This window comes from Lytechinus pictus, chromosome 17 (assembly GCF_037042905.1).
Source record: "Lytechinus pictus isolate F3 Inbred chromosome 17, Lp3.0, whole genome shotgun sequence".
NCBI classification, from domain to species: domain Eukaryota; kingdom Metazoa; phylum Echinodermata; class Echinoidea; order Temnopleuroida; family Toxopneustidae; genus Lytechinus; species Lytechinus pictus.
In genome coordinates, this window is record NC_087261.1 from 16,079,485 (window position 1) to 16,087,451 (window position 7,967).

Below are 7,967 nucleotides of genomic sequence, written 5' to 3' on the forward strand. Positions count from 1 at the left end.
TTTAAGCCTTAAAGGTCAATGAACTTTGGCCAAATTGGGGGTATTTGTTGAATTACATGTACCATCATAACTTTGGAAGTTTATGGATCTGATTCATAAAACTTGGACATAAGAGTAATCAAGTATCACGGAACATCCTGTGCGAGTTTCAGGTTACATGACCAAGGTCAAAGGTCATTTTAGCCTTAAAGGTCAATGAACTTTGGCCAAATTGGGGGTATTTGTTGAATTACATGTACCATCATAACTTTGGAAGTTTATGGATCTGATTCATAAAACTTGGACATAATAGTAATCAAGTATCACTGAACATCCTGTGCGAGTTTCAGGTTACATGACCAAGGTCAAAGGTCATTTTAGCCTTAAAGGTCAGTGAACTTTGGCCAAATTGGGGGTATTTGTTGTTACCATCATAACTTTGAAAGTTTATGGATCTGATTCATAAAACTTAGACAAGTAATCAAGTATCACTGAACATCCTGAGTGGAATATGCCATTGGGCTACAGCATGCACACCTTAATTGGGCTAGAGTTGTTTGGTTTGGTTTCTGTTTCTGTTCGGGTAACTCCCGTAGGAACTCGGCGAAGCATGAAAGCTGCATCAATGCCAAGCTGGTAACCAATTACCATTTTACGTCTAGGTTTTAAATCAGTCATGGTGGCTGACCGTTAAAGATGACAGAACTATTCTTGTGCCTTTTTGGCTATAGTAGAGATAACGGCAGATCTGGGATTTGAACTCACAACCTTTCAATCATGAGTCCAGTGCTCTAACCACTAGACCTCATGACCCGTTCAGACCACACTTCAAATAAAAATTAGAAAATGTGCAGTTTACACAAATGAAGTGATGGTGATAATTAATAGGGACTTTAATAGGACAAAAGTGTTGTTCTTGTTCACTAATTATGGACAAAGACCTTCCAGCTGTTCATTGTCATGATGGGCATTTTATATACATGTACATTTACTGTATACTTGAATCCGTCATGCGTCATTGAAGCGAAAAATCAGGGCTATTAAGATATAGTCTGCTGTGCAAACCCTTCACCCGAGTTACGGGTCTGAATGTGCAGCCTACTCATGCCTTGTGTACTGAAGACCCTCTTGCTCAAGTCTTGTATGTGCTAGTCTTTGCAGGGAGACGCACTTGCTGATCAAAGTTTCAATCAGGGTCTGTGCCTGCAGACTAATTAATACCCCTTTCATAGTGCCCTCTTCATTTTTCACCGGCGAACTTCGCCGGCGAACTTCTCCGCCTCGCATTCCTCACTTCCCCGGCGAAGAAAAAAATGTACCCTTTCGCACTGACATTTCTTCCCGGGCGAAAGTCAACGGGCGATTGCAGAACAAACGAAAGAAAATTGTCAACATTACTTCTAACCTATTACAAAAAGGTATCAAAAAATTAATTACAACATATTTTGGAAGTATTACGATAAAAACAAACAATATCACCTTGTTTTTATATCTTAGCGCATTTTATACATGTAAAAAGTGCTTTTTAATAAATATTGTTAGTAAAAAAAAAAAAATGTTCGAGGGTATCTACTTGGCCATAGCATTCAGCTGAGCTTGCAACTATCGCGCGCGGAATCTCGGTGCAGGGGACTTTGGGAGATAAAAAAATTGACCTCTGACGTCATTAAAGAGGATAAGTTCTCCGGTTTGCTTTCATACTGGCCTTTTCACCGGCGAACTTCACCGGTGAAACAGTTTCGCCGGCGAAGTTCTCCACCTCTAGAGGTGGAGAAGTTCACCGGCGAACTTCACCGGTGAAGTTCTCCTGTGTACCTTTCATACTGGACACTTTCCCCTTCGCTGGCGAACTTCGCCGGTGAAGTTCGCCGGTGAAAGGCGCAATATGAAAGGGGTATAAGATAAATGAGGGGGAGGAAACCAGAATCAGTAACAAGATTCAGTAGTCTACAGGTTTACGCTTTCGGCAAATTTCTTTTTGTCCAGTGGTTATACTTTCAGCTGATGTTTGCTTTGATATTTAATTTCAAATAATATTTTATCTACCCTGCATTGGACAGTTTTGCATGAAAAAAAAGCAATCACCAATGATGAAAATTATGCATTATGCTGCAAGATAAATATTGCCTTTTTATGAACAATAGACAACTAACAATTATAAATGGAATAGCTGTGAAAATATAGCTCTGCTGCGAAGAGGAGAGATGACACCCACGGGCTTGAATAAAGTTGGCTGTGCAGCCTGTGTGTGAAGTGACAGTTATCAAATTGTTTTCATTAGCAGTGCAGAGGTTGTTTAGATTGGCACCTTCACACCACCCAAATCACAAAAAATTGATAAATGTGACCTACCACCCCAAAACCACCAATAAGTCGCCAGGTAAGGTTCTCTGTCAATAGCCCAAATGATAAATCCAAAAATTAATATAATAGCTTATCTGGAAGAGCAATTGTTCTTCTTCATACTGTAAAAATTTGAAGTCGTGAAGGTGAATAAAAGAAAAGATACAAGATTTTCTTGGACTCTAATTTATCAGACTGCTTGTAAGTTTCATTGAGATTACACCGTATGCACATCTCATGCTTGAGTGAACCCCAAACTTCAAACCTTGTTTTCTCCTTATTTTTTAAGCTCTTGCTGAATTTCCTCTGCATTCAATCAAGTACTTGTAATGGTTATTGTTGGTCAATATTAACATATTATATGTCATTTTAAAGCTTAGGAAATGAATTTTCAAGCTCAATAAAAATCTCAATATTCATTTTGGTCAACTTATTGTTGGTTTTGGGTTGACAGGTCACAAATGAAAGGATTTATTGAAATCATCATGTTACTTTTTACAACCTACTATCAGAATCTGCAAGATTAGGTATAAGCTGTAACATTGCAGCGAAGTGGGATTTTCCAGGGATCTTTTTTCATTTTTACAGCGCTTTTTCTGAGCATTTCGAACCCCTACGCATTTTCCCCCTGATGAACATGAATTACAAGTAAAAAGAATCACAAGACATTAATCATTTATATAACATTTACAGACATCATGAGGTAATTTTTGCATTGCTCTCAAATTCAATATTGAAAAATAGAAAAATATCAAATGCTATGAATGAGATTTAGGTCCACCTGTCAGCTATATGTACATGTAAATGAAAAAAAAACATACACACCACAAATTTAGATATAAAGCATTTAATCAAACAAGAAAGCACTTGTTACAAGAACTTGTTTAGGACTCTAAAATCCTGACAATTATACCCCTTTCATAAACCCAATAAAACATATCCTCCAATTAGCCGCCTAAGAGTAATGCGGATAAATCAATAAAAATTGCGTTCACAAACTCCATAAATTATTTTTACGAGCGCCCGTCCTGAAAAAGGCAGATAATCGTCATGACAACTGGACACGCCCCCTCCAATGCGGTTGTGTTGGAAAAGGGTGACCTTGTGACCGCACCATGGCAATTATCCGCATTATTTGGAAATACGTTCATAAACTCAAAATCTTGTCCCGATGCCGCTATTATGCGGATAATAGCAGCATCAGAATAATGCGGATAACTCTTGTCCTCCTCTGATTTTACGACCAAATTATGCTGCTATTAGCCGCATAATTGTGTTTTATTGGGTTTATGAAAGGGGTATTACACTACGTGGACAGGTTAAAATTTTCATAGTCGTGAGTCAGGAACAAGGCCCACATTCCCATACAATTTGCATAGGATGCACAATCTTCTTAATACCTAAAACTGCATAAGTTTTTTAACTTTATCCACACTGAAGATACGACTACCATGAAAAAAATCTGTGTGGAAGTTTTTACCTTGAAAAATACCTAATTATTTTGGGGTATTTTCTTTCAGAAGTATTACTTTGCTTTACACTCCAGTTGGCAAAATATTTGGTAATTCTTGTGAGTGGATGGGTGTGAAAGCACGTGTTGACTGCGTAATGGGCAACGCATCTTCGTTGTAACATATTCTAACGTCTGGAGGGAGAAGATGCTACGAGACACGCAGTCTGACATTTCATAGCCTTCTCATGTTTCCAGCATAGCCCGATACACCGGGAATCGTGTTACCCATGTTATGACAAGCTGACAGGACAATTTTGATTTCATCGGAGCAGTTTGGACTTATGAAGTGTTCTTTTTTTCTTTATTTTCATCCTCTTCTTCCTTTTTCTTTCTCTGTTATTTTTTTCTGTTTTATGATTTTTTTTCCTTGTCCTCCTCTATTCCCCCTTTTTTTTTTCCCCAATTCTCTTTCTGTCCTTTTCTTTTTATAACATGTGCACGTGTAATTTTGATCTTCTCCTCCACTGCCTTTTTCTTCTCTTGTCCAGACTCCTTCTCGTCCTACCTGTAGTGCCGATACGGTGGACTGAGTCCTGGGCCCGTCTCACAAAGAGTTACGATCGATCCAATCAATCGTAACTCTATGGAAATCCATCAGTGTCATAATTTTTTCTACAGGAAATTTGTGAAATGTCCTTTCTAAACAAACAAGAAGACACCAAATTGTCGAGAAATCAATTACGGTAACACATTCATATCTTGAACAAATTTTGAACAAACATGCATTTTATATGTTGACTTTGCTGGCTTTCCATAGTTGCGATTGATCGGATCAATTGCAACTCCTTGTAGGGCCCCTGGTTGTAATAATACAATGTAGCTCTTGCGTCATTAGTTCGGACTATAGTCCACCGTTCCACGCCTTTTTCATGCCCAATACAATGGGTATAAGTCCTTTCTCCACTCTGTCAACCATTCATTATGTAATCAAGAAAGTTTTTGAGAATAGAATAATGAGGGTTAAAGTTATACCCAGTAAAAAGGCTGCTTGTAACTCACTGTTTACTACAGTATATGAACCATACTGTAAACAGCCATGCTTCATTTATTAAGAATTGAATATTAAAAATCAAACTTTGTTGTTAAAGATTTTAAACACTTGTGTAAACTGTTTAAACAACTACTGTAAGGTTCATAAAGTAAACAACGTTGTATAAAAATACTAAACAGTGTTTCTATAGTGTGAATACAAAAATGATTAGAAGTTTCATATTCGTAATTGAAGTTTTTCAAAGGAGTTGCATCCTTTCGTCACTCAAAAATAACCTTTCAGATTCCTCGCCCTGTTCTCATGGACCCTACTAAGAAGGGTCTATGCTGTAATGAAGGAACTTATATGCTTTTCACACTGTATTTCCTTAACCCCATACTATCTTTATTTGGATTCACACTGTCTTTCTTAATACTATTTGCTTAGCGGGGTTAACGCCTTATACCCCGGACTATCACACAGCTCATGAATATTGATGATTTTACCATACATAGCGTGACTAACTCGCTAATGCTTAGCCACACTTTTCCTTAGCCCAGTTTCGTTTCGCACTGCATCTCTTAGCACCGCAGTCATGGTGCTAGCACCACAGTAAGCCAGGTAACTCTGCTTTTTTGCAGGGCCAGATAGTACGGTACTATTTACCGTGCTAGCCAACTTTGCTAAAACGTAGTGTGAAAACGAAGTGGGCTATAAAGCTTAACCCCGTGAAATTGGTGGGGCTAAGACCCCCTTAGCCCTACCCCACCTATTTCCCGAGGTGAAGGAAAAAAAGTGCAGTGTGAAAGGCATACATAGAATTGGATTAACGATAGTTAGTATTGGACCTGCATACATTATCTTCCTGTGGGGAGAGAGAGAGATGGACAGACAAGGAAACAACCAGACAATCATTCATACGCCTGGGAATGCCAAGCATTCGTGAAATGCATATGGTCGTAATTGCCAGGCGGTGATTACTGGACGGATACCTCGTGGAATGCACCCGAGGAAGAGTCACCGAGTAGACACTCCACGGGGACGTCATTTCACGGGGGACGTCGTCCGTCACTCCGTAGGGACGTAGATTTAATTTTTGGGGTGATGTGACGGTCAAGCAAAAGTTATCTATCGGGGAAGGAGCAGATGAATGATCCATACATACATACCTGTCGTGCATAAAACTGTATGCAGAGCTTTGCAATAGTTCTCTGTACATGCCTATATATAGTGTATTAAATGTAAATTTCAGTTGTGGTAATGTCGGGCCTGAATCGTTTCGTTTATTTTGAAAAATGTTCACAAAAGGTTAGGGTTATAAGGCAGGTTTAAGAAACTTTAAAAAACCTTCCCAGAAAATTGCTGAAATTTCATATTTCACATCATTACAATGTCATGAAATGCCCTCTATTTGCCATGTTATTTCTGTGAGATTGGTTGATTAGTTGGAAACTATCAAGATAATGAAGAATATTCCCTTCTTTTTTTTTGTGCTCTGAAAGATCATTTTCAGTTGATGTCACACTCGGTTTTATACCGGTACCTATATTAAAGTCTACATCTGGGATCACAATATGTACATTATCAATTTGAACTTGTATTGCTAAATAATTTTTTATTGCGGCGATAAACTGAAAGATCATTTTCAGTTGATGTTACACTCTGTTAACCTATATTATTAAAGTCTGCATCTCGGATCACAATATGTACATGTACAATATCAAATTGAGCTTAATTTTTTTATTGTGGCAATACATTAACCCAAGCTTAGCCATAAATCATGATAGAATATGGAATCCAATCTAAAAGAATTGACCCACCGCCATGTGTACGAATTTTGCACATTTTTGTAGGTTGAAATCATGAAAGTATTTTATTTTAAGGCCTACACGTAGATGTAGATATGCATGGAAAGGTGTGCAGCATCTAGTATCGAAATTCAAATTCTCAAAGGACTGCCTGGAGTAATTCCTAAAATTAATATCATACATGTTTAGTCTATCAAGTTCAATCGAGTTCACATCTTGATCTTGATAGTTCACAACAACAGGGTGTACAAAAATCTATTCCTTGCAGGCAATTCTATTTATTTTATTTTATTTTATTTTATTATTATCATTATTATTATCATCATCATCATCATCATCATCATCATCATCATCATCATCATTATTATTATTATTATTTATTTATTTATTTATTTATTCATTTTTTTTTTTTTTTGGGGGGGGCTTCTTTTCATAGCTGTCTGCCTAAATCTGCAACTTTGGGTAAGCTTTAATAACATTGCATTGAATGGATATTTCAGGGCTTTGTTTTTTTTAGTTTCCAGGGCTCTTTTTAGCATTTTGGGGGCTTAATTGCCCCCAGCCCCCTTGAATTTTTTTTTCCTGATTCCTTGTTAACTTGGAGAGGGCTTGAATCTGTGAAAATGATGAAGATAAACAAGATTGAAATCGATCATTCTGGTATGAATGAAATTATAAAATAACATGTTTCTAAACCTTCTGTACTGGCATAAATGAAGTAGGAGATAATTGGTACCTGCATAGAAACGATCTGTAGATCTACATGTAGAGATGAATCTAGAAAATTTTGTACATCACTAATCCATGAAGTACTAATAGTACCGTAAGTAACGGTGTATTAACCGCACCTTTTTCTCGGCGGGATATAAGCAAAAGTCGGGGGTGCGGTTTATACACGGTGACGGGTCTGAGCCCGCCCGCGTAGCCACTCCCGAACATGTAAGAAGTCTGCCAGTTCACAACACATCGAGTGGCCGGCCGTAGCCCTCCAGTGCAATGTCGTTTAGAGGGGTATGAGCCGCGGGTAATGGGTAGCGATTATTATGATCTTATGATCAAATACTGTCGTAACAAATGCACCCACCTTCATGACACTAATTTCGACTTTATTCTCGATTCAAAGCAGCGAAGTTCCCTGGCTAAGTTCATAGTGACGCCAAGCATTCTCGGTAATAATTTGTCACAGCTGAGCGAGAGCCAAGAGCTAGCTTGCGTTGTATTTTGGTTTTAGTGCGACTTAAGCTGGCGCTATTCATTTAATTTAACCCCTCAAAGTCCCGTTTCGCGCCAGCTTATTTTTTTCTTTCCCGTTTGCTTTTCATAAGATACCATGTACACCGTGCACCACGCACGA